We start from the raw sequence: 9,333 nt of genomic DNA, 5'->3' as shown, positions 1-9,333 counted from the left end.
CTGAACCTGGAACTTCCTGATTCAGCTAGACTGGCTGGCCAGCAACTTCTAAGCGATCCACTTGTCTCCACTTCCCCAGAACTGGGATTATAGCCCTACGCCAGCACGCCTCACTTTTGGGATGAGTGCTAAGAATATGAACTCAGATCTTCATGCTTGTGTGATGAGCACTATACTGACTGAGCCATCTCGCTAGCCCCTAAACTTTAATTTCATGTATTTGAACTTGTCCGCTGTCTCTGGCCTTGCGGTTGTATGGTTTAGTATCACATTTTACTAAGAAGCACCTTGGGGTACTTTTTCGTCAAAGATGCTATAGGAATTTACTTGTATTGTACTCAAAGTAAGTGCATTTCTCTAGATTGCAAGCACAATCAATAAGATGAATGAGTTCCTTGAACTCATTTAGTGCCTTGCCTGTAACAGTCCCATTACCAAGTCCCCAGTAACTTAGCAACTTTTCATCGGAGTGGCCTCGGGACTGAATAAGCAAGCAGAAAAACACAGTTACCTGCTCTGGCACTTCACATTGTACTTGATGCCTCTGGCAAGCTGGGAATCAAAGGAGTTCTTATTGCACAGCTCTCTTAACTTGCTTTTTCTAACAGCTTTGTCCCTTTAAAATGGACTTCTGTATTATAGCTGGAAGATCTGAGCATTCGAAAATGACCAAGCTAGATTCGAAAATCCAGTTCCACTTAGAACATTAGCCTGGCCTCTGCATCACGAAACCAGCTAACCAGATTCCCCTCTCTACTGAGACATTTTCATGGAAAATGACTTGGGCTGGTTTCCTGTATTTTTTTTGTGTGCCTCACCCAAGGGATCATATCTTGACATAGACAAAGAGGACACATAATTGAAAGCGGAAACTCCAAGCAGAGGTTCTCTGGTTAAGTTGTCAAAAGGGATGGATTAATTCAATTTAGTTCACTAGAATGGTTTCCCTAGAAATTTAAAACTTCCCCTGTATAAAAATTGTTGAAGCTGCACTGGAACTTCTTTCCGTGAAGAGAAACAAGAAAGATTTGAGTGTGAGTGGTGTGAAAGAGACATACATAGGCCAGTGCATCACGTGGAGCCAGCTGCTCTCTGATGACACACGCATTTAAGTGAGTTGTATTAACTCCAGCAGTCAAATTTGGCCAAAGCAATGTTACCTGATCTCTTCAGATAGCCAATTGGAGGAGTCAATTTGGTGGTTTCATGGTTCCTGGACTACATTTCTACACAGTGCTCAAGATTCTCTCATGCTTGGAAGCATGAATAAGACATTTAAAAAAAATCTATGGACCATTATAGATTTGTATAGGAATTAAGTACTTAGTTTTCATACAATTCTCAAAGGAGACAAGTGACTTTAGATAACTTAGTATTTCCAATTTTATGAATATAAACACACATAAATACAGTTTTTTGTCAAAATGTCTTTTTTTTTTTTTTTTTTTAAATAAAGGCCTTTTATTTGGTTTTCTGTGCCATTACAAGATCACTGGGACAATAATTCTGTGTCAGCAGAGCCTGTGGCCACACTATTTCTGTGTAGGATGTCTCCTAAACTACGGGGCTAGATGCAGGAGCCAGGCCCCTCCCCAGGCTCTGGGAGCTGCTCCAGGTTATGGGGTCACCTTCTTGTAGGTAACATGAAGAGGCTGAGTCATTGCCTGTGTAGTGGTTGCCGTAGAGACTGTTCAAGTTTGCCTTCAGAATTCAGTCTGAATTTTTCGAGTAATCTGCTCCACGTGGAGCTCCTTGGCAAAGCAGATCCTGGAGCTGGAATGGGATGAGATACACAGCTCGTGCCCATTCACTTCACCCTCCTCCACTTGTACATCACCTGTGTTCTGGGCACGGATAAAGGCCACCTTGTTGGTGTCAGGCTTGAGGCAGATGAAGCCACACTCTCTGTCCATTGGCTTGTGTGTGTCTGGGTGGAAGGAGTTGAACGAGAGGATGAGCATAGGCTAGCCCACATGGGAGATGTGCACCTCCTCCAGGTATTGGAAGGGCTGAAGTGTTGGAAAGGTACCAACTCCCGGTGGGTCTGATAGCCAGGTACCCAGCATTTAGGATAGCGGCTCCGCCACTGCCCCGTGGCTGAGGGGCAGCAGGCCACTTAGGTAGGGGAGGTAGGGGAGGTAGGGGAGGTAGGGGAGGTAGGGGAGGTAGGGGAGGTAGGGGAGGTAGGGGAGGTAGGGGAGACTTGCTCTCTTCAGCTCATCCAGCTTCTCCTGCAGCTTGCCAACCTGGCTGTCAGAGTGGTTGACCCTCTCTGCCCAATGCTCTTGAGCTCTCCATTCTTCTTCTCTACCTGCTCCCGCAGACAGCACACCCGGCTCTTGTTCTGCTGAGCCGAACAGGAGTGGGAGTGAGCTTGCAGGCTCCCGAGGCTGACAAGATGACCTCGTTGATGGACATGGGATTGGCATCACCATGCTCACACTGCACAGCTTCTGCAGCTGGCTTTGGGGTCACATCAGTAGGAGGGGCGGAGGGGCTCTGGGAAGCCTTCTGAGGGGTTGCTGTGAGCGAGGAACTCTGGGCCACACTATTCCCACTACATCTTGGCTCCGTATCTCTCTTCGGCCTCTTTTGGTCAATGGGCTCACGGGGGGGGGGGGGGCACGGGGGACGGGGGACGGACAGATGGCCTCTCTCGAGTGTGCTTGGAGGAGTAACCATAAGAATGAAGTGAGCCAATGAACTTGCAAGCTCCGGATCCTAGGGGCGTGAAGTTGTCCATGGAGATGCCGCTCTTGTCTGCCCAGCCTGTGTCATCAGAGGAAGAGGCCCTCGAGGTTGTGGGAGCCACCAGGCTTAGTTCCTTGCTGCCCACCCTCTGGTCTGACCTGCCCCAGGCACATCTCAGGAAGTCGCAAAGTGTGTCTTTTTTTTTTTTTTGCAAAAGCAAAGAGTCTTTGTATTGTGAATTAACAGAGCAGAAGAGACCCTGAGTAGCAATGGGGCAGAGTTTTTATTTTTTTTTTTTTTTCATTTTTCTTTATTAAGAAATTTTCTATTCACTCCAAATGCTATCCACAGACTCCCCCTCCTCCCTCCTCCCACCCCCCAGTCCTCTTTCCCAAGCCACCCCACATCCCCACATCCTCCAAATCGAGGTCTCCCATGGGGAGTCAGCAAAGCCAAGCACACTGAGCCTAGACAGGTCCAAGCACCTTCCCACTGCACCAAGGCTGTGCAAGGTGTCACACCACAGGTACCGGATTCCAGAAGCCTGCCCATAGACCAGGGACAGATCCCGATCTCCCTCCCTGGGTGTCCCCCAAACAGTTCGAGACAAACAACCGTCTTCCGTATCCAGAGGGCCTAGTCCAGTCCCATGGGGGCTCCACAGCCACCAGTCCACAGTTCATAGGCTTCCACTAGTGTGGCTGGTCATCTCTGCACGTCCCCCATCATGATCTCGACGTTCCTCGTCTGCAGGATCTCTCCTCTCATTCATCAGTTGGATTCCCGGAACTCAGCCTGGTGCCTGGCCGTGGATCTTTGTATCTGGGGCAGAGTTTTTAAAGCAAGGGGGGGCTTGGGGTCTACAGAGTGCATAGGAACAGACTCAGGATTGGGTTATGCGAGTGTCTTACTGCTGGTCTTTTCCCTTTGTTCTTTCTCCCACATCTTTCCAATGCCACGTGTGTTAACGTCTCAGCTCTGCCTACCCTGTTTACCAACATAGGGTAACACCTTTCTTCCATACTTTTTTCAAGACTCACACTAGGACATGTGGAACCTGTCTATTTGCATATGTAAATTTACATGTAGATATTTGTAGTTTCAGAGAATCTTTTGCAGTTATATAAACTTTGCATTTTATTACACACATTGTATTTATTGTTCTTATTCCTCATCTACAATGAAAATCCTCCTTAGACAGTAAGTGTAGGCCACAATTCCTTCTGATTGGTTGCATAGTGTCTAAAGTGTGGGATGACATTTGCTCAGTCTCCTTACTGGTGGATCCTTTCTTTGTTTTTCCTGCTCTTTATTTTTTCATCCAGTGTAAACAAAACTTCAGTGAGCATCTTTGTCAACTACTGTTGTCCTTCTTACAGGAAACATTCCTAGAAACGACCTTACCAAGAGAAAGGGAATGTATTACATTTTAATAGAGGCAACCATATAGAAAGCCACCAGTACATTACCACTAGTATTTTATAAGCGCTCCCTTCACCTTCCCACAGTAGGTTCAGCCCTCCTTCTAAATTATTATGTGCTTGGGTCTACAACTGGTATTGTATTTTTACCTTAACTTCCATTTTATGACTACCAGTGGCTATAAACATTTTGTAAAATACCTACTAGTCTATTAGAGTTGCCTTTCTAAGACTTGACTGTATATATCATTTGCCCATTTTCCCTATTGGTAATCCTGTTTCCTTCAGATTTAGAGGTAATTCGCATATATTGCAGCTAGCCATTTAATTGGTATCACTAAAAAATAAAAATAATTTTACAAATATGTTGATGTTTTAGGTTGCCTTTGCTATATTTTAATTTATTGAAAGCACCATTAAATATTTCTGTCTTATTGTAATTTCTTACCTAATAATTTCTTCTCAACATCTAGAGTGTTTCAGAGGAAATCTTCAAGATAAAACTTGACTTTTAAACTTATATATTTGCAAATGGCTTGTAAAGTTGTAGGGTTCCATTTGTTTTTTGTATATCCTTCATTTTGTTCAACCCATTCCCCCTGCTCCTTTGTGTCCCCTGTGTCTTCACCCCTATCTTGCTTACCCTTCTAGCCTAGCACACCTTCTCTCTCTCTCTCTCTCTCTCTCCCTCTCTCAATATCATCTATGTTCTACCACCCACCCACCCCCACCTTAAGGCAACTGCTTATAGTTGCACCTTCATACCTTCCTGGTTTCTACAGGTACTTCAAGTTAAACACACAAATCTCAAGATTCAAAGCCAGGATCCATAATGAGAGAGAATATATGATAGATATTTTTCTCTCTGGGTCTGGGCTACCTCAATCAGCATAAATTTTTCCAGCTTCATTTATTTATCTACAGATAATACTTTTCCTTGCAGCTGAATAAAATTCAGTTGTTTGTATGTAGCACATTTTCAATACTGAGTCATCTGGTGATTGATATTAGATCTATGAAAGGCTATATGAAATTTTACTACTTTATAAGACAATTCAAATGTGTCTTAAACATTATCATGAAGAGCTGTGTGATGCATCTCCCATAAGGCATCATTTATCAAATGGAGACTCCAGTACCAAATTTGGGACACTTCATTATGAGCTGTTGTTCAGGGAGGGTCACAGAGATGCCAAACAACAATATAGGTTTTTTCTATGCCTCCTTGCTTTGCTTACCAGAATTATATGATAAGACACTGTGGCTAAGATGCCACAATTATAGAAATTTTAAAATTTTAGAAATTTTCTTTGGTTACAAGATATAGAGAATTAAACTGGAACTGACTAGAAGATTCCTTTCTATTGGCTAGCTTCCATAGTGACAGAGGGCACTTTCTATTATGTATCATAAGGTTTTGTTTTTTAAATGTGCTATTTTATTAAGGAGTTGTAATGAAACTTACAAAAAGCAATATATCCAACTTATTATAGTAGTTGGAATTCACCATAGATATTTACTTCCACCTCCATGAAAACGTGCGTGTGTTGCTTCCAGTTCTAGTGAGACTTGGGTGAAGAAATAACTAGCCCTGGTGCTTTAGCAACCTGCAATACTTAGAGGAGTAGGTAGGATCTTAGGCTACTAGAGATGTAGAGGGGATATGGGAAATGGGTGACAAAGAAGGGACATGGCATAAGGGAGAGGGGATGAAAAGGATCAAAGTATGAATATGCATGGATGAAAATGTCACAGTGAAACCAGTTCCTTTGTTTAGTATACATGCTCATAAAAATATACTGTGCACCATTGTCCTCCCTGCTCTTTCCCAGAGACTTATCCATGCATGGATCTCAGTGTTTTCATTTGTCAGGCTTCTCAAGGCAGAATTTACAAAACATATTTAGGAGTTGGAGGGATGGTTCAGCATTTATCACTTTTGCATTGGGCAAGCCACAACTACCTGTGTCTGTAGCTCCTCCAAGAAGATCTGATACTTCTGATATCCACAGACACTGGCACTCACAGACACACACTCACGTGTGCACATAAACAAGATAAATATTAAAAAAGCAAGCATATTTAGTATCTTTACTTGGGCATCCATGTGGGAGTCTGTTATGTCTGCTATGGTGTGGAAAGATGTAATTCTAGTTTCTAAAGTAATCTTCTGGAGGTTGCTGCTAGTCCAATATATTGACAAATAGTCTTTAATTCATTTCCACAACACTTCTCAAATTATACCTCTCATCAGCAACTGTTATAGCTGCTGTTACCACTCTTTGAACACATCCAGGAATTCATGTGTGCTTGTTTCTTCTGTTATTAACTGGGAAGGTTTGCTTCCAGAGCTGGTAATGTGTGAACTCCAGTTAAACAACTGTTTGTAGAAATTGTCTTTAAACCTTAAACAGAAAAAAGAAAACAGTACATTTTGCCATTTTCTCTATGCAAGCAGAATATCAGCAATCCCACATAATTCCTTTTTTCTAAGTTTTAAGAGATAAAGATGTGAGAAAAAGGAAGTTCATGAAGAAATAAAGGCAATTCAAAAATATAGTCACAAAGGAAATATGTAAGTGTTTTTCTTTTGAGGGATGCTAAGGGGACTACTAATTGAGACTCCGGGTTGTTTAAAGGGTTGTTAGGGCATCGAAGCCTTATCCTTCTGAAGAATTCACACATGAGTAAACAGACACCTAATTTCAGTCTCTAACACAGTCTAAGTCTAGGAAGTGTATAACTAGAGGGCTTATGGAGATACAACTATGACATACCAGTATTTAATACCTACACTATAATTATTTTAAGTTTAAGGGCATCTTGATTCCTAGTATCCTCTGCCTTTGTGAACTATTATTCTAAAATTTCCCAGAAATGTTTGAGGGGCACTACGTATACTTACAAACCAATCTTTGTAGTATCGACACCATGGTTGGAGGCAGTGAGCTTTAATTTCCTGCTCCAGGGGTCAGTTACGGTGGCCCGCTCTCCTCAAAGCTGCCAAGATTAGCATCCTCACCAGTGAGACACCTGCTGAGGATGCTGAGACTGGTTGGTACCAAGGCCCCTGTTGTGTCTACTATCTTCTTGTTCTCCAAAGCTCCAGCTCTCGACTGTATGGCAGGGGTCACATTCTTCCTGAAGAATTAGGTAGGAAGACTGTCCTGTCCATGTGTTGTTGTCTTAGGGAACAGACCCAGAACTACTTCTGCTGGAGTCCTGTAATGGCTCTGATCAGATGCCTGTATCTTTGGCACGACTCTTAACCATTGCTTTCCTATTGACATCAGATTAAAAGAGGAAGCTGTTCGCTTCAACAACTAATAGTTTAGAGTCAGGAAGGTCTCACTCAATTCATAAGAAACGTGAATTTCTGTGACTGGATAACTGCCTCTCAGGCTATTAGCTAGACAACTTTTCCTAATTGCTACAAAGAACAATTTTTCTCCTTAGAAAGACAAATATCTGGTGCTTTTAGTTTGCACAATTAAATAACTCATTCAAACCCGCTCCTAGAACAAAAGAACAATGCATGTTTCTTTAATCTTAGGTAGATGGAACATTCTACTTGGGTTTTCATTTCTTTCTTCCTCTCATTCCAACTGTACTCGTTTCAAAGAAACTCAAAATGGGTTGAAATTCTTTCCTTCTCTACCCAACTATCTCCTTAGGTAAGAAAAACTTGTTGATCCGTTCTGAGATTAAATCCATAAAGGTGACTGTGGAGGGTCGAATATCTTTCTTTATTAAACATTTCCTCAGGTTTATTGAGTTATAATGGACAAATAGAAATAATACCTGTCAAAGGTATAAAATATGGCCTTTTGCTATACATGTTGTTTGTAAATGATTGCTATGATCAGACTGTGTGTGTCAGTGGGTGCATGTGTATGAGTGTACGTATGTGTGTGTGTAAAGAATACACAAGATGTGAGCTCTGAGCAAATTCCAAGTATATGACGCATGCATACATGTTAAGTATAATTACATACTGGACATTTGCTCTGTATGTCTTACATATCCAAGAACTGAACATTTTTGCCCTTTAAGTAACACCTTCTCATGCCATAATGTCCTATGAAACCTAGTGCTCACCATTTAATCTCTAAGATTATGAAGAATTTGTCTTTCCATATCTAACTTCTTTCTCTTATGTCTTCCAGACTCAACTCCACATTTAATGAGTCCATATATAGAGAACACCTGTACTCACCAGCTTTCTGTTATAGCAAAGGAACACCTGAGATCCTTAACTTCTAAAAGGAAAAATATTTATTTTATTTGTTTACTTTTACAGCTTTAGAGCATTTAGTCTGTAAGTGATTTATACTAATTTTTAGGTATTAAGGAAATATAACATCTCACAGTGAAGCACATGAAGAATAATCAGCTCACCTTATAACAGTAGGCAGCCCAGAGAGCAGCCTGGAGCCATTGCCAGTTCCATTTTGGAGACATGTTTTAAATGACACAAGGACTTCCCACATGGTCCCTCTTCTTAATGGTTTGTTGCACCTCTTGATGGCACCACCCTAGAGACTAAACCTTCAACGCCTGGACCTTTTGCATACCCTCAGTGTGCAATCTATAACACACTTAGTGCTGAGCTACTAATAGTCACCATTCAGTTCACTTTAGCTCATAATAAAAACTTACAGTGTCCTAAGAGTAAGGTAACAAAAGTCCTTTCATTTGGAGGAAGCATGAGACACGAGACAGGAGTTACCCAGGTCACCCTGACCCAGCACGGACAGTTACTGATGACTTCCTGACACCACAAAGATAATAAAAATCTCATTAAAAGCCTTTTCCCAATAGTTGCGATTCTTACCTGGAATGTGTGGCCTAAGTGAGCCGTGACCAATCAACGATCTGTCCAATTCTTGGCAAATTGATGTAATTGTAATTTCCAACTTACTGTAATTCCATCCTTGCCTTTAAAAAATTTTTAAAGTCAGACTTTGGATGCCATATTGGAGCACTTGTTCTAGGCACCTGGAATGTTTCTGGGCTATACCTTCACCTCGGCTCTTCGTTCTTCAACCCAGCATTCCTTAACTTGCCTTGTGGATTGATAGGTTTCATGATTCTCCTTGAACCTCCAGCTCTGCTGTAGAGATCTGTTCTCTTAGAAGTGTTATTTAGCGAGATAAGAGCATCTATAAAGCCCTATTCTGGTGATGAAACCAGGCCAGCTAATTCTAGTATGACCCAGAAA

The 9,333-nt window shown here is 41.9% G+C and overlaps 1 pseudogene; it reads right to left on the bottom strand.

Moving 5' to 3' along the window:
- Window positions 1-1,616: 1,616 nt before the first annotated feature.
- LOC114695171 lies at window positions 1,617-8,602 on the bottom strand (annotated as a pseudogene).
- Between the last annotated feature and the right edge of the window lie 731 nt (window positions 8,603-9,333).

Source organism: Peromyscus leucopus, chromosome 17 (genome assembly GCF_004664715.2).
Source record: "Peromyscus leucopus breed LL Stock chromosome 17, UCI_PerLeu_2.1, whole genome shotgun sequence".
In the NCBI taxonomy this organism is placed as follows: Eukaryota; Metazoa; Chordata; class Mammalia; order Rodentia; family Cricetidae; genus Peromyscus; species Peromyscus leucopus.
This window is presented reverse-complemented; position numbering and strand designations above follow the sequence as displayed.